At 46.4% G+C, this 20,099-nt stretch overlaps 1 long non-coding RNA gene across 1 annotated transcript in view; it reads left to right on the top strand.

The window, feature by feature from the left end:
- The first annotated feature begins 16,200 nt into the window (after window positions 1-16,200).
- The window catches only part of LOC115074573, a 152,064-nt gene continuing 148,165 nt past the window's right edge, over window positions 16,201-20,099 (top strand). Inside the window, exon 1 of the long non-coding RNA XR_003852280.1 lies at window positions 16,201-16,429. This is a non-coding gene — a long non-coding RNA (uncharacterized LOC115074573). The remainder of the gene's footprint in view (window positions 16,430-20,099) is intronic.

The raw sequence follows: 20,099 nt of genomic DNA, 5'->3' as shown, positions 1-20,099 counted from the left end.
ATTACTAATCTCTCTCACCGACTTCCTCATTTCTGGAATTGATAAAGGCCAAACATTTTTATTAATCCTCTTGGACTTCTCAGCGGCCTTCGACACCGTCAATCACGCCCTTCTTCTAAAACAATTGGCAAACATTGGATTGACAGGTGCTACACTAAACTGGTTCAAAACATTTCTAGAAAACAGAGGATATAGAGTCAAAATTCACAACAAAGAATCCCAATACCACCATTCTAACAGAGGGGTGCCGCAAGGTTCATCACTCTCACCCACGCTCTTTAATCTATACCTGTTACCACTATGTCAACTCCTTACAAAATTGAACCTGAAACACTTCCTTTTCGCTGACGACGTATAGATCGTGATTCCCTTAAAAGAAACAATTTCAAAAACAATGGAATACTGGGACAGTTGCCTTTTACAAATTAAACCTCTTCTCACTAACCTAAACCTCATACTCAATGCTTCAAAAACGGAATTCTTGCTCATATCACCGGAAAACAATAACACACTTCAAAAACCACCCGCACTCCTGCAAACAGTCCACGTAAGAGATCTAGGAGCTATCTTAGACAATCGTCTCAACCTTAAAACATTCATTAACCAAACCACCAAAGATTGCTTCTACAAATTACATATTCTGAAAAGAATTAAACCACTTTTTCACGCTCAGGACTTTAGAACTATATTGCAAGCAATAATCTTTTCCAAACTAGATTATTGCAACTCATTGCTACTAGGCCTCCCAGCTTCTTATACCAAACCCCTACAAATAGTTCAGAACTCCGCAGCCAGAGTCCTTACAAATTCCAGGAAAATGGACCATATCTCCCCTATCCTCAAAAACCTCCATTGGTTACCAATCCACTATAGAATCATGTACAAATCCATCAACATCATATTCAAGACCATTAACCAACACACGCATCTCGATCTACAAATACCATTCAAAAAATACACTTCCACCAGACCCATCAGGGAATACTACAAAGAGTCACTCCAAATTCCAAAAGCCAAAACCTTCCAACATAAAGCCTTGAGTCTCAGAGCCTTCTCGTCAGCAGGTCCAGCGTTGTGGAACTCCATCCCTCCTGATTTGAGACAGGAGCCATGCGCTCTAACATTTAAGAAAAGACTTAAAACTTGGCTTTTTAAAAAAGCATTTCCAAGCCTTGAATAAAACCCTTACTCATCTTCATAAACTTGTTTGCAATAACTGGATCTAATTAAGAATCCACCTACCATAAACTTATACTCATCTTTACCTGCTGAGTATTATCATCTTTACCTGCTGAGTATTATCATACCATTACCTTGCACTACTGTGTCTTATTTATTTATTCTCTTGGTTACTTACTACCGTTTCATTTTATTATCATATCTTTCCATGCACTACTGTGTCTTATTTATTCCCTTGATCACTTATTTTTACCGTCTCTTATTTATGTACCATCACATGTATCCACATAGGCTTATTTATTTACTCTACTATACTATTTCATTAATTGGAAGAAATGTATATATTGCATTGTTCAATTTTTCCCCCTCTTCCAGCTCCAAGTTAATTTTCCCTGTTTTATTGTAACTTTCTCACACACGGTATTGATTCACTGTATTTAAAGTTTCACAGTTTATTGGGAATATTGTTTATTACGTTACGCTATGCTTTACACACATTGTTAATTGTAAACCGGGTTGATGTGATATCTGTCATGAAACTCGGTATAACAAAAATAATAAATAAATAAATAAATAAATTTAATCTTTCTACGATGGCCTTATCTTCTCTAAATGCCCCTTTAGCCCCTCGATCATCTAACGGTCCAAGTGACTCCCTCACAGGCTTTCTGCTTCGGATATATTTAAAAAAGTTTTTACTTTGAGTTTTTGCCTCTACAGCCAACTTCTTTTCAAATTCTCTCTTAGCCTGTCTTATCAATGTCTTACATTTAACTTACCAATGCTTATGCATTATCCTATTTTCTTCTGCTGTACCCTTCTTCCAATTTCTGAATGAAGATCTTTTGGCTAAAATAGCTTCTTTCACCTCCCCTTTTAACCATGCCGGTAATTGTTTTGCCTTCTTTCCACCTTTTTTAATGTGTGGAATACATCTGGACTGTGCTTCTAGGATGGCATTTTTTAACAATGACCACGCCTCTTGCACATGTTTTACATTTGTAGCTGTTCCTTTCAGTTTTTTTCTAACAATTTTTCTCACTTTATCAAAGTTTCCCTTTTGAAAGTTTAGCATGAGAGCCATGGATTTGCTTACTGTCCCCCTTCCAGTCATTAATTCAAATTTGATCATATTATTTTCACTATTGTCAAGCAGTCCCACCACCGTTACCTCTCTCACCAAATCCTGTGCTCCACTGAGAATTAGATCTAAAATTTCTCCCTCTCTTGTCGGTTCCTGAACCAATTGCTCCATAAAAATGTCATTTATTCCATCCAGGAACTTTATATCTCTAGCATGTCCCGATGATACATTTACCCAGTCAATATTGGGGTAATTGAAATCTCCCATTATTACCGCACTACCAATTTGGTTAGCTTCCCCAATTTCTCTTAGCATTTCACTGTAAGTTTCACCATCTTGACCAGGTGGACGGTAGTATACTACACATTACCGGATGGCTGATGAATAGTTGCTGAAACAGTCACACATATATATGGCCCCATGAAGAAGGTTTCAGCCAAAACACGTACTGTGTTGGGCAGTTTACAAAAACCTCTGAACGCACTGGGTGTATAGAGTTTCTCAACTATGCTAAGTAACTTGTATTTCTATATCAAAAAAGCAATGAAATAATTGAAATAGTGATTTCATATTTGTGAAGAAAAGCATGTCACTATAAGAAGAAAATTTTGTCATGATATAAGAAGAAAATTTTGTCACAAGAAGCATAATGAAAATAGCATTTTTATGACCAATGAATAAAAACCTTGCAGAGGCAATCAACCTCGCTATTCTGCACATAGAGGCAACTAACCTTGCTATCTTGCATATCTGAGCCCGGTATGAAGTCATTTTGTTGCTTATGTCAGTCCTCGATGGCTTCGGTCCGTTTGCCTCACCTTATTCACGGCTCCTCCCGCTTACCTGGGCAAGATGGCTAATGCCGTGTCTACAAGCCGACCTCTCTGGCGTCCCAGGAACGGCTATGGTGCAGCCTCCTGCTATTTCTCCTCCCAGGTACCTACTAGGGTGTGTGCATGCGTGCAACCCACGTCTTTGTACCACCCTTGGTGCGAACCTCGAGAGCGTTCCCTCATGCTGACATCACACCATCTGGGTATATTACCTTCACTAATTTGAGTTAGCAAGGATTCGAATCCGTTCCTGTCTATGCTACTCTGTCACTTCCGTGCTGCTGCAGGAAGCTCTCTCTCTGCCCTTCAGGATAACTGCTAACCTGGGTACCCGCTCCTTGGGGGTCCTCTGCTTTATTTCAGGTGCCTTACAGGGAACAGGTACTCGCTCCTCGAGGGCCTGCTCTCCCTGCCTCAGTGCCTGTACCTTCTACAACATTCCTGATGGAAACAGCAACACCTAGTGAGTACTCTAACTCTCAGCTTATCTCATCCACAGTATCTCATTGCTGGGAGACCTGCTGCGGTACCTCCTGATGTCATCTAGGAGAGAAGGGCTCCCTCTGTCAAGGTCCCTGAGACTGCAACTACTTACTGCCTCACTACTGCCACCTGCTGGCTATCATCAAACTGTCTAATAAAGAACTATTCCTGTGTATTTGTGTAGTACGAGTCTAGCCCAGTGCTGTGGCTCCTCACATGGCTCCTTCCTGTGGGCGTGATCATCTCCACAGCACCCAAGGATCCACCAAAACACACGTAACCACAACAGATTGCTAACTCCATAGTTCTGGCTCAGCTAACTGCATTGCAGGCCATTCCAGGCCTGGCCCAGCGGATCTCTGAACAGCAGACTGCGCTGGAAAGACTGACCGCTGCGTTTAATCTACTACACACACAGATGAACTCGCCTTCCACCACAGGTAAAGAAGCTAAACCATCTGAGGTGACGGTCAAAACTACTGTGATTCTAGCAGCTCCCACCCGCTTCTCGGGAGAAGTTTGGAGATGCAGAGACTTCATTAACCAGTGCTGCATGTACTTTGCATTACAACCTGGTCACTTCCCACAGCCTATGCCAAGACCACCTATATCCTGTCATATCTAGATGGATGAGACTTGTCTTGGGCCTCTTCACTGTGGGAGCACGAGGATCCGATTCTTCATGACCTTGAAGAATTTCTCGAACTGTTTGTCAGTTTTCGATGATCCTGCCTTTTATACCATTGCAAGATCTTCCTTGATCCACCTGAAGCAAGGGAACAAACCACTAGCTGACTTCACTATCAAATTCAAGACACTGGCGTCTGACTTATCCTGGGACCCGATGCGCCTGAAGACTCTCTTCTTTGAAGGACTGAACTCTCGTCTGAAAGACAAACTCTCTGTTTGTGAAATGCCTGAAACCTTGGCTGAACTAGTGAAATTGGCAACTAGGATTGATCGCCAACTTCGCGACAAGGTTCAAGAGACCCAGTCTCCCAGGAGACCCTTTCTGGGTGAAGTTCAAATCAAGTCCACACCCAGGCCTGTTCCTTCGGCCCCAGCAGCCGGCGAAGAGGAACCTATACAGTTAGACCGCAGCCATCTGACATCAAAAGAGAGAACGCAGAAGAAATTAGGGCTGTGTATGTGCTGTGTACAAGCTGGTCATGCTATTCAAACTTGCCCTATATGTCCGGGGAAACTGGCAGACCTAAGTCCTGCGAAAGGGCTCTTCTTAGGTCTCACCACACCTTCTCCTCCACTCTCTCTTCCTGTATCCTTAGATACCAGACTCTTGCCCTAGTGAACTCCAGGGCAGGAGGTAATTTCATTCTACAACGATTAGTGGAGCACCTACGGATCCCCACTTCCACTATGAAGCCTCCACTACTTCTTTCATCCATCCATAGAGAGCCCTTACCGGGTGAAGTAACACTACGTACTGAACCAGTGTGTCTACGAACCGGTGCCCTCCATTCGGAGACTATCTCCTTCTTTGTGTTAGAGAAGGCCATGCACCCAATAGTACTGGGATTACCTTGGCTGCAGCAGCATATGCCTCAATTCAATTGGGATACACTGGAACTGTCAAGATGGGGTCCAGACTGCCATGATAAATGCCTGATGGAGGTAGCTCCATTGCCCTGTATGCCTACCACTCCAGTAATGTCAGGGTTGCCGCCTCAATATGCATCTTTCCAAGATGTCTTTTCAAAACAAGCTGCAGATGTACTTCCGCCTCACAGACCTTATGACTGTGCTATTAATCTGAAGTCTAATACGGAGCCACCCAAGGGTAGAGTGTACCCCCTGTCCGTGGCAGAAAATAAAGCCATGTCCGAATATATTCAGGAAAATCTCCAAAAGGGCTTCATAAGACCATCCAAGTCCCCTTCTGGCGCAGGCTATTTCTTTGTTGGCAAAAAAGACTGAACACAACGTCCATGTATAGATTATAGGGGCCTCAACGAAATAACAATAAAGGATCATTATCCCCTGCCTCTGATTTCAGAGCTATTCGACAGACTACAAGGAGCTCAAATCTTTCCCAAACTGGATCTGAAAGGAGCCTACAATTTACTTCGCATTCAAGCTGGCGATGAGTGGAAGACGGCCTTCAACACTCAGGACATCCACTTTGAATATCTAGTGATGCCCTTTGGCCTGTGCAGCGCCCCGGCTGTCTTTCAAAATTTAATGAACAAAATTTTCCAGGACCGCCTCTATAAGTGTGTTGTTATTTACTTGGACGACATCTTGATATTCTCTCAAGTCATGACCACTCATCAGGAGGATGTTAAGAGAGTACTACAGAGGCTCTATGAGAACCATCTCTACGCCAAGCTATCCAAATGTGAATTTCACAAAGAGTCAGTGCCTTTCTTAGGCTACATCGTTTCCAATTAAGGCTTTCAAATGGATCCACAGAAGCTGTAGAGTATCAAGAAATGGGCACAACCCACCAGGTTAAAAGCTCTCAGACGCTTCTTAGGTTTCACCAACTATTACAGGACCTTCAACAAGAACTACTCTTCACTTACAGTGCCGCTTACAGCCATGACGAAGAAAGGTGCCAACATTGCTAATTGGTCTCCAGAGGCTATAGTTGCATTCCAAAAACTAAAAGATGCATTTCAAGCAAACCGTGTCTTTGACACCCAGACCCCTCCAAGCCTTTCATTGTGGAGGTTGATGCCTCAGATGTAGGGGCAGTATTAGGCCAGGCTGGTGATTCAAAGGTTCCACAACCATGCTCATTTTTCTCCCGTTGCTTCTCTCCTGCAGAGAAAAATTATGGAATAGGAGATAAGGAGCTTCTGGCTATAAAGATGGCATTTGAAGAATGGCGCCCTTGGCTTGAAGGAGTGCAACATCAAGTAACAGTATTCACAGACCATAAGAATCTGGAGTACCTCCGCCATGCACAGCACCTGAATCATAGTCAAGCGAGATGGTCTCTGTTTTTCAACAGATTCAATTTTGTGCTCAAGTACCACCCTGGACATATGAATATCAGAGCTGACGCTCTTTCTCACTCATTCCTCTCCGAGGACATTCCAGAAGAACCGCAACACATCATTGACTCAGAGAAGGCCATATTGGCAGCTACCCACTCAGTACCTGCAGGAAAGACTATCATATACAAGAACCTCAGGAAAATGTTATTGGCTTGGGCCCACGACTCCAAGCTTTCAGAACATCCTGGTCAATGTAGAACCCTAAACTTCAAACCTTTTATTGGTGGCCCGGCATGAAGGAAGACACATTCTCCTACGTCGCTTCCTGAGCAAACTGCGCTAAACAGAAGACACCACCGGGTCGTCCATGGAGTCTACTCCAACCCTTGCCAGTGCCAGAAGAACCATGGACACATATTGCCACAGACTTTGTGGTAGATTTACCATCTTCAGGAGGAAACAACACTATTTGGGTAACTGTTGATCGGTTCTCAAAGATGGCACATTTTGTGGCTCTCCCAGGCTTACCCACCACCATGGAGCTCGCCAAGCTATTCATTACGCACATCTTCCGCCTGCATGGCTTGCCTAAGCACATAGACTCCGATCGAGGAGCCCAATTCACAGCTAATTTCTGGAACGCACTATGTAAGAAGTTCTATATTTCCCTCGACTTCACCTCGGCATATCATGCTCAATCCAACGGGCAAACAGAGAGGATGAACAGGACACTCAAGCAGTTCATTCGTGCCTATGTGAACACTCGCCAGAATGATTGGAGTGAACTGTTGCCCTGGGCAGAATTTGCCATAAATTCTCATCCAGCAACTGTTATGTTGTGAAGAAAGTTAATAGTGGACCCTTGGGCCGGCTGATATGGACGACGTCCACAGTTGGTAATGAGCCGGGAGGCGGAGCTTAGCTGGAGCTGATGGATGACGTCTTCACCCTGGAAACCCGAGACCCCCCCAGGAGGAGCCCGTAGGGGTCCGAGTTGCTGGGACTTAGGAGAATCGTGAAGAAATCCGAGAGTCGTGGCTGGCTGAAGATAAGGAGAATCGTGAAGAAGTCCGAGGATCGTGGCTGGCTGAAGACAAGGAGAATCGTGAAGAAGTCCGAGGGTCGTGGCTGGCTGAAGGCAAGGAGAAGCGTGAAGAAGTCCGAGGATCGTGGCTGGCTGAAGACAAGGAGAATCGTGAAGAAGTCCGAGGGTCGTGGCTGGCTGAAGACAAGGAGAATCGTGAAGTCGGAGCTGGAGTCAAAGGCACAGCAGGAACAAGCTGGAACCCAAGCTGGAAGCAAGGCACGGCTGGAACAAGCAGGAACCAGAGCTGGAAGCAAGGCACGGCTGGAACAAGCAGGGACCAGAGCTGGAAGCAAGGCACGGCTGGAACAAGCAGGAACCAGAGCTGGAAGCAAGGCACGGCTGGAACAAGCAGGAACCAGGCAACAACCACTCAAGGAGCGACCACGTTGCAAAGGCAAGGTAAGGCAGTCAGACGCTGGTTTAAATAGCCAGCCAGCGTCTGACGTCAGGAACGGGGCGTTTCAGCACTTCCGGGTGCTGGACCTTTAAGAGCCCCCTCCTCGCGCGCGCGTGTGCCCAGGCAGTGGGAGGAGTCAGGCTCGGCCTTCGGCGGCGTCTCCACGTGGAGGGAGACGCTGCCATGCGGCCCTACAGGCCCCAGGCGCGGCGGATCGCGGCAGCCCCGGGGGAGTCGGCAGAAAGGTAAGGACCCGGTCGCTAGCCTGGCGACCGGGACCGCAACAGTACCCCCTCCTTTACGCCCCCTCTTCAAAGGGCTTGGCCTGTCAGGATGGTCTTGATGGTATTGTTGCAGAAGAGTCTTGTCCAAAATGTTGCGGGCAGGTTCCCACGTATTGTCTTCATTCCCACAACCTTCCCAAGCCAACAGATATTCCCAACGTCTGTTGGCGAAGCGCGCATCAAGGACCTCTCGTACCTGGAATGTAGGATCCTCAACCGTAGTGGTGGAACCATCATCGAGCGGTCTGGGGTGAAATCTGGAAAGAATTACTGGTTTCAAAAGAGAAACATGAAAGACATCATGAATGCGTAGAGTGGTGGGGAGTTGAAGGCGATACGAGACCAAACCTACCCTCTCTGCTATGCGGAAAGGCCCACAGAACTTGGGTGAGAATTTTTTGGACGGTTGCCTCAAATGAATGTTCTTTGTACTGAGCCACACTCGATCGCCTGGAAGAAAAGAGAATGCAGGTTTTCGATGACGATCGTAGTGGTGTTTAGCAGTGCATGCGACTTTATGGAGTCGATGTTGAACAGAGGACCAAAGTTGACTCAGTTGATCTGCGGTAACCTGAGCGGCAGGTGAGGAGGTTGGTACTGGTAGAGGTAATGGTGGTTTGAGTTGTTTACCATACACGATTTGAAAAGGCGACTTCCCTGTCGCCATATGTATTTGATTGTTATATGCGAATTCCGCCCAGGGCAAAAGTTCTACCCAATTGTCTTGTTTGTGATTAATGAACGCTCGTAGGAACAACTTCAATGAACGATTCATGCGTTCTGTTTGCCCATTACTTTGTGGGTGGAAAGCGGTAGAGAAACTCAACTGGATCTTGAACTTTTTGCATAAGGCTTTCCAGTACCTGGCTGTGAACTGAGGCCCCCTGTCAGACACAATGTCCTGAGGCAGACCATGTATACGAAATACATGATGTGTGAATAGAGAGGCCAATTCAGTGGCGGAAGGTAATTTGGGCAAAGGCACAAAGTGAGCCATTTTAGAGAAGCGGTCCACTGTGACCCATACCACGGTTTTACCTTGCGAAGGCGGAAGTTCCACCATAAAGTCCGTGGCAATATGGGTCCATGGTTCTGTGGGTATGGGTAATGGTTGCAGAAAACCTCTCGGAGAGCCGTTTAGTGGTTTTTGCAGGGCGCAAGTAGGACAAGAGTTGATGTAGGTGGACACGTCACGGCGAAGACCAGGCCACCAATAGTAACGATTTATAAGGTCCAAAGTTCGTAGCCTACCAGCATGCCCCCCGGTCAACGAGTCATGTCCCCAAGACAAAACTTTCTTCCGTAGTCTCTTAGGAACAGTAGTTTTATTTGCGGGGGCAATGGAGGTGATACTTAGTTGAACACAAGCAGGGTCCAGGATGGTCTGTGGCGAGTCCTCCTCCTCCTCCGGCTGAGAAGTACGAGAGAGGGCATCGGCCCGCACATTCTTCTCTGCTGGTCGAAACTTGAGGAGGAAATTAAAACGACTGAAGAAGAGTGACCATCTGGCTTGCCACGGGTTTAGCCGTTGAGCTTGGGCTAAATACAATAAATTTTTGTGGTCCGTGTACACGGTTACCGGATGATTAGCCCCCTCTAGCCATTGCCTCCACTCCTCGAAGGCTAACTTGATGGCTAGGAGTTCTTTGTCCCCGATGCCATAGTTACATTCGGCGGGTGAAAACTTTTTAGAAAAGTAAGAACATGGCATCAATTTGCCGGAAGCATCGTGTTGACTGAGAACGGCGCCGACAGCCAGGTTCGAGGCATCGACCTCCAAAATAAAGGGACGTTGTGGATCTGGGTGTCGTAGGCACGAGGTTGTTATGAAAGCTTGTTTTAACGCTTCAAAGGCCTCCGAGGCGGTAGTGGACCAGTCGTGAGCGTTAACTCCTTTGCGTGTAAGCGCAGTGAGGGGAGCTACCTTCTGGGAATAATGCGGTATAAAATGTCTGTAAAAGTTGGCAAAGCCAAGAAATCGTTGTAGAGCCTTCAGACCAGACGGGCGAGGCCAATTGGTAATGGCTGCCACCTTTTCTGGATCCATCTGGAAACCGGACGAGGAAACTATGTAACCCAAGAACGGAAGGGACTCACACTCAAACTGGCATTTTTCAAATTTAGCATATAGATGATTGTCTCTTAACGCCTGCAAAACCCGTTTGACGTGTTGGCGATGGGAGGAGAGATCTTGGGAATAGATCAAGACATCATTGAGGTAAACAATGACAAAGGAATGAAGCATTTCCCGGAGGACCTCGTTCATAAGATTCTGGAAGACAGCTGGGGCATTACATAAGCCGAAAGGCATTACCAGATATTCGTAATGTCCATCTCGAGTGTTGAACGCTGTCTTCCATTCGTCACCCGGACGAATACGAACAAGGTTGTAGGCCCCACGCAAGTCCAGCTTTGTAAAAATCTTAGCCCCTTGAAGTCTATCGAGTAACTCCGGGATTAGAGGCAAAGGATAGCGATCCTTCTTCGTGATGGAATTCAGGCCTCGATAGTCTATGCATGGCCTGAGGGAGCCATCTTTCTTGGATACGAAAAAGAACCCAGCTCCTGCAGGGGAATGTGAAGGGCGAATAAAGCCCTTAGCAAGGTTTTCCGTGATGTAATCTGACATTGCACGGGTCTCTGGCAGTGACAGAGGGTACACCCTACCCCGTGGTGGGGTGGAGCCTGGTAGGAGATCGATGGCACAGTCAAAAGGCCGATGGCATGGGAGGAGTTCGGCCTTTTGTTTAGAAAACACGTCAGAGTATTCTCGGTAAGGCTGAGGAAGTTCTAGGACTGAGTGAGAGAGTACTATCTCAGAACTTGGAAGAGGATCCAGGCAATTCTGGAAACAGTAAGAACTCCATTGCGCAATCTGGAGGGAGTCCCAATGGATCACAGGAGCATGTTGTTGCAACCAGGGAAGTCCCAAGACCACAGGGTGCACAGATTTCTCAAGTAGTAAAAAAGAGATTGTCTCTGTGTGAAGCACACCAGTTCGTAAGGTGAGAGGCATCGTGATTTCAGAAATGTATCCCGGTAACGGGGTTCCCCGGATAGAGGTAACCCGTAATGGGGGTCTCCGGTGCTTAGTAGGTAGTCCGAGCTGGTGTACCAGTTCTTTCCAGATAAAATTCCCTCCGGCACCGGAATCAATCAAAGCTAGCGTCTGGAAGGAACCTCCAGGATACTCCAAGGTTATAGGAACTGTACATTGAGGAGGAGGATTGACACAGCCTAGGGGAATCTCCTCATTTCTCCCTAGACTCGACCATTTCCCGGTCTTGCAGGACATTGAGCAAGGAAATGACCCTTAGTACCGCAATATAGGCAAAGACCCTGGATGCGGCGTTGTTTCTTCTCTTCCTCGGTTAGAGGCGCCCTTCCAAGTTGCATAGGTTCCTCCGAGGAACTGCCGGTGGCCGATGATGTTTTGTGAGGTACTACCATAGACCTGGAGAAGGAAGGTGCCAAGGAAACGGGGCGACGAAGCACTCGAGCCTCCTTGGTCCGTTGTTGCAGTCGTCGGTCTATCCTCCCTGCTAAGTCTATTACCCCATTCAGGGTGAGGGGCAGGTCGCGAGCCATCAACTCGTCCTTGATACGACCTGCGAGTCCTTCCAGGAAAATACCCCGTAAGCAGTCATCCTGCCAACCGAGTTCCATTGCCAGAGTACGGAATTCAATAGCGTATTCTGCTAGTGAGCGGGACCCTTGTCTTAGCTGCAGGATTTCAGTGGTAGCGGTAGCTGCACGAGCTGGCTCGTCAAAAGTCTGTTTGAAATGAGTCACGAAATCCTGCAAGTTGTGCAGCATGGCGTCTTGTTTCTCCCACATGGGAGAGGCCCACAGCATGGCCCTCCCATCGAGCAAAGACAAAATGTAAGCTACCTTGACGGCATCGGACGGGAACTGCCCCGGTAATAAGGTGAAACGGATGAAGCATTGGTTCAAAAACGCCCTGCACGATCTGGCATCCCCGGAATAACGTGTAGGCGCTGGAAGCTGAGTCTGTGCGGGAATTTGAGCTGCCGGTGGAGGCAGAGGTTGTGCCACCGGTGGAGGATTGGCGTCCAAGCGACTGGCTAGATGATCCACCGTAGCAGCCAAGACTTCTAGGCATTGCTGTTGCTGCTGGATTCTTTGAGCCATGCCAGGGATGGCCTGCACAGGAGAGGAGTCCGCCAAGTCCATGGCCTTTGCAAACTGTTATGTTGTGAAGAAAGTTAATAGTGGACCCTTGGGCCGGCTGATATGGACGACGTCCACAGTTGGTAATGAGCCGGGAGGCGGAGCTTAGCTGGAGCTGATGGATGACGTCTTCACCCTGGAAACCCGAGACCCCCCCAGGAGGAGCCCGTAGGGGTCCGAGTTGCTGGGACTTAGGAGAATCGTGAAGAAATCCGAGAGTCGTGGCTGGCTGAAGATAAGGAGAATCGTGAAGAAGTCCGAGGATCGTGGCTGGCTGAAGACAAGGAGAATCGTGAAGAAGTCCGAGGGTCGTGGCTGGCTGAAGGCAAGGAGAAGCGTGAAGAAGTCCGAGGATCGTGGCTGGCTGAAGACAAGGAGAATCGTGAAGAAGTCCGAGGGTCGTGGCTGGCTGAAGACAAGGAGAATCGTGAAGTCGGAGCTGGAGTCAAAGGCACAGCAGGAACAAGCTGGAACCCAAGCTGGAAGCAAGGCACGGCTGGAACAAGCAGGAACCAGAGCTGGAAGCAAGGCACGGCTGGAACAAGCAGGGACCAGAGCTGGAAGCAAGGCACGGCTGGAACAAGCAGGAACCAGCGCTGGAAGCAAGGCACGGCTGGAACAAGCAGGAACCAGGCAACAACCACTCAAGGAGCGACCACGTTGCAAAGGCAAGGTAAGGCAGTCAGACGCTGGTTTAAATAGCCAGCCAGCGTCTGACGTCAGGAACGGGGCGTTTCAGCACTTCCGGGTGCTGGACCTTTAAGAGCCCCCTCCTCGCACGCGCGGGTGCCCAGGCAGTGGGAGGAGTCAGGCTCGGCCTTCGGCGGCGTCTCCACGTGGAGGGAGACGCTGCCATGCGGCCCTACAGGCCCCAGGCGCGGCGGATCGCGGCAGCCCCGGGGGAGTCGGCAGAAAGGTAAGGACCCGGTCGCTAGCCTGGCGACCGGGACCGCAACAGCAACATCCACTGGTTCAACACCATTCAAAGTGGTCTATGGATGACTATCACTGCCACCACTGCCACTTCCGTTATCAGTGTCGTCTGGGCAGCTCAATCTATTGCCAAAGATATTCAACAACTTTGGACACAGACAAAAGAAATGCTTGTTAAAGCAGGACTTTGAGCAAAGAAAGGATACGATGTCCATCACTGCAAGGCTCCAGACTTCAAGCCTGGTGATAAAGTCTGGCTTTCCATGAAGCACTTAAGACTTAAACTTCCTTCAGCTCACTTCGCTCCTCATTTTGTTGGACCATTTCCCATTCTCTGACGACTGGGCAATCTCACCTACAGTCTGAAACTACCATCTACTTTTAAAGATCCACAATGCATTCCACGTCACTATTGAAGCCTTTGATACTTAGTGAGTTTTCCAACAAGATACCTGAAGCTCCACCTATAGATGCAGAAGAAGACATCGAATACAAAGTAGACATAGTTCTTGATGTGAGAAGACGAGGCAGAGTATGGGAATACCTCCTGTCATGGGAAGGGTATGGCCCTGAAGAAAACTCTTGGAAACCAATGTCTAATATCTTGGATAAAGAGATGCTATATGACTTCCATCACTTGTATCCCTAAAAACCAAGACCTGGTAGGAAACAGCATGGACGCCCTTTGATTGGGGGTACTGTTGCGTCCGTTGGTCCTCGACGGCTTTGCCTCATTTGCCTCACCTTATTCACGGCTCCTCCTGCTTACCTGGGCAAGATGGCTACCACCGCATCTACAAGCCACCCTCTCTGGCGTCCCCGGAACAGCTATGGTGCAGCCTCCCACCAATGCTCCTGCCAGGTACCTAATAGGGTGCGTGCACGCAACCCACGTCTTTGAAACCACCCTTGGCGCGAACCTTGAGGGCGTTCCTCATGATGATGTCATGCCATCCTTCACTAATTTGCTAGCTCATTGAGTTAGCAAGGACTCAAATCTGTTCCTGCCTATGCTACTCTGCCACTTCCGTGCTGCTGCAGGAAGCTCTCTCTGCCCTTCAGGGTAACTGCTAACCTGGGTACCCACTCCTTGGTGGCCCTCTGCTTTATTTCAGGTGCCTTACAGGGAACAGGTACTCGCTCCTCGAGGGCCTGCTCTCCCTGCCTCGGTGCCTGTACCATCTACAACATACCTGGTGGAATCGCATATCTACAGCAAACACCTAGTGAGTACTCTAACTCTCAGTCTATCTCATCCACAGTATATCCTCGCTGGGAGACCTGCTGCGGAACCTCCTGACATCATCTAGGAGAGGACTCCCTCTGCCAAGGTCCCTGAGACTGCAACTACTGACTGCCTCACTACTGCCACCTGCTGGCTATCATCAAGCTGTCTAATAAAGAATTATTCCTGTGTGTTTGTTTAGTAAGAGTCTAGCCCAGTGCTGTGGCTCCTCACGGGGCTCCTCCCCGTGGGCGTGGTCATCTCCACAGCACCTAGGAATCCACCAAAACACGCGTAACCACAACAAATTTAAATGTGAAAAAAAAAATCTTTTTTGGTAAATATTGATTTTGGATTGCTAGAGGTATTTGAGTCCTCTGTTGCATCACCAATATATATCACGACAATTACCTCACCAGAAATTTTTAGAGAGATATTTATAATCTGTATCATTCACTGCTATACATTCTAATTCTCCCATCTTTTTTCTACAACTCTTCCATGTTCTTTTATACCCCTGTTACATGTGACTTTATACTTCCCCCTCCGTTTCAAAATATTTATTCCCCTGTTAACTGTAAACCGATGTGGTATATAAAAGTTTTAAAAAAAATAAATAAACAAATAAATAAATAAATCTTACTTCTTAGACTTCTGGCATTAGCATACAAACATTTCAAAGTTTGTTTTTTTGTTTGTATTTTCATTCTGCTTTTTAATTGATAGGGATGTTAGAATTTTTTAGCTCATGTGAGTTTTTAGTTACAAGCACTTGGACTACTTTTATTATTATTGGAACCTCACTGTCGGGATGCCCTAATTCTAATGCATCATTCGTATCCTTTGAAGATACCTCTCTCCGAACCATGCGCTGCTGAGTGACTGTCGGCTTTCCCCTTTGTTCTAGTTTAAAAGCTGCTCCATCTCCTTTTTAAAGGTTACCGGCAGCAGTCTGGTTCCTCCCTGGTTAAGGTGGAGCCCATCCCTTCGGAAGAGACTCCCCTTTCCCCAAAAGGTTCCCCAGTTCCTAACAAAACTGAATCCCTCTTCCTTGCACCATCGTCTCATCCACACATTGCGACTCCGGAGCTCTGCCTGCCTCTGGGGACCTGCGCGTGGAACAGGGAGCATTTCAGAGAATGCTACCCTGGAGATTCTGGATTTAAGCTTTCTACCTAAGAGCCTAAATTTGGCTTCCAGAACCTCCCTCCCACATTTTCCTATGTTGTTGGTGTCCACATGTACCATGACAGCTGGCTCCTCCCCAGCACTGTCTAAAATCCTATCTAGGAAGAGAGAGGGAGAACTGGCTCAGGAGAAAAAAAAACTTGCTGTTTCAGCTCAAGGTACCCGGGGCTTGGTGATTGCACAACCCGACGGAGAACTTTGTCAGCTGAGCCTCCAGTGACGTCAGAGGGCGGACCCGGAGTGAAACAGGAAGCCCTACAAGACCAGGGCTTTTGCAGCGAACCCTGAGAGAAAGGGAGAACTGGCTCAGGAGAAAAAAAAAAAACTTGCTGTTTCAGCTCAAGGTACCCGGGGCTTGGTGATTGCTCAACCCGACGGAGAACTTTGTCAGCTGAGCCTCCAGTGATGTCAGAGGGCGGACCCGGAGTGAAACAGGAAGCCCTATAAGACCGGGATTCTTGCGACGCGTAGCAGTCGCCGACGCGTCGCAAAGCCGCGCTCGCACAAGGGGCGTGCGCTTACAGGCTTTGCCTGGTTTCGCCTGGTCTTGCCTGGATTGCCTGGAGGCTAATCCATCTAGAAACGGTATTATTTACTTAAACTCTAATTACAATTACAATTCTAAGTTGATCTCCTTACCTACCTCCCTAGAACAGCTTGCATACATATCAAATGTTTACATAGGGAAGTTAAGAGTGATTTATTAATATTGTCTTCTCCTCTTTTAGATGCCTCCAAAAAGAAAGGGAAGGGTAAGGGTATTTCCACCCCTCCCCTTACCCTCTCCGATTCAATCGGAAATCACTCAATTTTTAACTTTGTCTGCTTTTTTAAGGGAGGGAAATGAAGAATCTGGTGCGCTGGAAAGTCGGGGAGGACTTTCCATGCCGACAGAGGAGGCCTCCCTCAGTCCTCATGTAGGACTACCACCTGCACAAAGAAATGGGGAAGGGAGTGTAGGACAATCCCCTGATCAGAATACCTCTCCCTCTTTAGAAGCGGGTTTAGTTAGTACCCGCATAGAAGGGTTGGAGTATCAGGAAGCGATAGGTATACAAGGGGCGGAAGGAGGGATAATGTCAACATACCCTCCCAAAGATGGAATACAGCTAAGTAAGGGAACCCCCCCTACCTCCTCCACTCCCTTAATACGACCTGCAGTTGTTACTTTAGAAAATCTTTGGGAAATGATTGCTGGAGTATCAGAAAAAATTAACGGGCTAGAAAATAAAGTGGATGGGATTACTGTTGGAAATCAAAAAGAGTTATATTTAGTAAATAAACAGCTTAAAGATACATCTGAACGTTTAAAAAAGCTAGAATTGAATGAAAAGAAGCACCAGGAATTTCAATTGGTGGTGGCTAAGGATGGTAATAATGTTTCTCATAGGTTGGAAAATCTGGAAAATAATGCAAAAAGGTTAAACCTAAGATTTTTAAATTTTCCAAGAATAATTGATGAAAGTCCATTAATTTCTCTTAAAAAGTTTCTAATAGAAACTCTGGGTGTCGAAGATCATTCATTCACTATAATAAATTGTTATTTTCTCCCTAAATCAAGAAATAGAGTTCAACAGGGTTCAGATCAGCTTTTTCAAGGGGATTTAACAAATTTCTTGCAAGATTCAAATGCTCAAGTAATAGATTGGGGAACTTTGCTGGCAATATTTTCTTCAACAAATGATATTAGTGCAATTATGAGAAAATATTTCAGCAGATACCCCATAAATTTTCAAGGAAAAATTGTAAAGATATTCCCAGATTTATCCGCATCCACTCAGTTAAGGCAGAAAGCTTTTTTAGAATTCCGCAAAGATGTTATAACATTAGGTTTTACCTTTGCCCTGAAGTTTCCTTGTAAATGTATGATTAAAAAATTAGATGAATTATATATATTTTTTTACTCCAGATCATCTTAAAACTTTTGTTGATCAAAAAAAACTGACTACTTCATCCCCGCTACCTATTGTGTAATACTGAATGATATGCAGCTATGTATTGTTTTTCTAATATTGAAATGTATTTCCTAAATATCTCCCTAATCTGATATAATATGCAACCTCTTTTGTTGAATTGTATAGAAATTGAATTAGCACATTTCATATAAATGTTAAATAATTAGTTACCTACATTCCCCTTAAGGGGGTTTATTTAATTTCATTGTGCTAAATCAATTTGATTTGTAATTTTCTTTAAATTTCTGTAATGTGATTTATGGAAAAATTAATAAATAAATATTGGAAAAAAAAATTCCTATCTAGGTGACGCGTGAGGTCCGCCAACTTCGCACCAGGTAGGCATGTTACCAGGCGAGCCTCACGCCCACAGGCCACCCAGCTGTCTACCCTTCCCTCCTGGGCAGTAGGCCTTGGGGAGATATCCTCAGTGTGAAAGGACTATGCATCACCTGGAGAGCAGGTCCTTGCTACAGGATCCTTTCCTGCTGCACCTGGTTGATGCTCTCTCATCATGAGACCTTCTTCCTCCAAGGCAGCACCAGGGCTGCCAGTCTGAAGTTGGGACTTGGCTACTATGTCCCTGAAGGTCTCATCTATATACCTCTCTGTCTGCCTCAGCTCCTCTAGGTCTGCCCCTCTAGTCTCCAGAGATCGGACTCATTCTCTGAGAGCCAGGAGATCTTTGCATCACATGCACATGTACAATTTCTCACCGGCAGGTAAAAAGTCATACATGTGACACTCGATGCAAAAGACTGGGAAGCCCCCCTCTTGCTGCTGGACTGCTGCCTTCATCTCAAATTTGTTCAGTTCCTACTTAAGTTTTAGGTTGTTTTGGGAGTAGGAATGTGTTAGTGAATTCACTAAATGTCTAGTAGTGGCCTGCAGGGGAATTATCAAACTCTCAATAAGGTTTTTTTTTTGTTTTGTGTTTTTGAAAGTGGCACCTGCCTATAAATTAAAGGATGAGCTAGGGGTGGGTGGGTGAGGGGTGGGAAATACAAACAGTCTAACTTCAGTTAGTTAGCCAGAGTGACTCACTGCTCTCTTGATTAACAAATGTTGGTAAATAATCAAACCAAATCACAGTACCTCAACACCTTTCCAAGGTGTTGAGGTACTGTGATTTGAGGTACTGCTTTTCAACCTTCAACTGCTCCTTGCTTATTTCTAGCTTCTGGCTACTTTTTTCTGTTTTTTTTTTTTTAATATACAAACACTCTAACTTCTGCTTACTAGCTGCCTTACTGACTATTTAAAAATACAAACAGTCTAGCTTCTGTTTATTCACTACCTTACTGACTATTAAAAGCACAAACATACATACTAAATAAAATTCCAAAATAGTTAACTTCGCCCCAATACTTTTAAAAAAGAAAATGTCCCAAGCAAAAATTTACTGATTCCTTTCAGCCACCAGCAATGTGATCCTTTCCTCCCAGTGCTCCCAGATGAATTAAAAAGTTTCCTACTAATAATCTTTGGCTAGTGTCTGGATTTCCCTCCATCATTCCTTACTGACATAACTTTTAATATGAAAATGCAATGTTAGTGCCCAGGATTCCATAGAGACTGGAGGATTGACCTATAGAATGAGGGGGTGGATTTGAGGGATAGGATATGAGGGACAAATTTGGGTTTGAATGTATGTAACTATGTCTGTTTGATTTGGGCCTGGGTGTATAAGAAAAAAATGCACCTTGGTGTCGCTTCAGTATCTGTATACTTGAGGAAATTGTTCTCGAAGGGTCAGTGGCATACCGAGGGAGGTCATAGGGGGGTGCTGATGGCTGACAGGGAAGCCCATGCAACCGCCGGTGGATCCCATCCCACTGGAGGCCAAAAAACAGGAAGACAAGCTGTGCAGCCATCATTGGACCTCATCCCACCGGCGGCTGAACAGGGAAGGTGCTGTTCCTTTCCTGTGTGCTGGCTACTATTCCCTCTAAGCTGAGCATGTGCACAGCTGTGAAGAGCAGGAAGATTGGTGGGGTGAGGTAGAGCTCATTCCACCACAGCCCAAAGAAAATAAGTCACTTCCAAACCTCCAAGTGCTCCTTCTCCTTCCTGCCTGCATGACCCTGGAAGAAAAACATTGCCGGAGCCATGCAGGCAGGAAAGAGGAGTAGTATCGGCTCGCGTGCAAGAGGAGCAGTGTCTGTGGCAGGGCCGCTGTAGATCCTACCTCGTGGCGGCCCGAGAAAGGGAGGCTCGGTAGCAAGGCCACTGTGGCTTCCATTTCACGGTGGCCCGAGAAGATCAGAACCGCCAAGGAGCCCATCTTGCTGCAACCAGTG

This window comes from Rhinatrema bivittatum, chromosome 12, assembly GCF_901001135.1.
Source record: "Rhinatrema bivittatum chromosome 12, aRhiBiv1.1, whole genome shotgun sequence".
Classification (NCBI taxonomy): Eukaryota; Metazoa; Chordata; class Amphibia; order Gymnophiona; family Rhinatrematidae; genus Rhinatrema; species Rhinatrema bivittatum.
The sequence above is the reverse complement of the archived record's forward strand: the minus strand, read 5'-3'. Positions and strand labels throughout refer to the sequence as shown.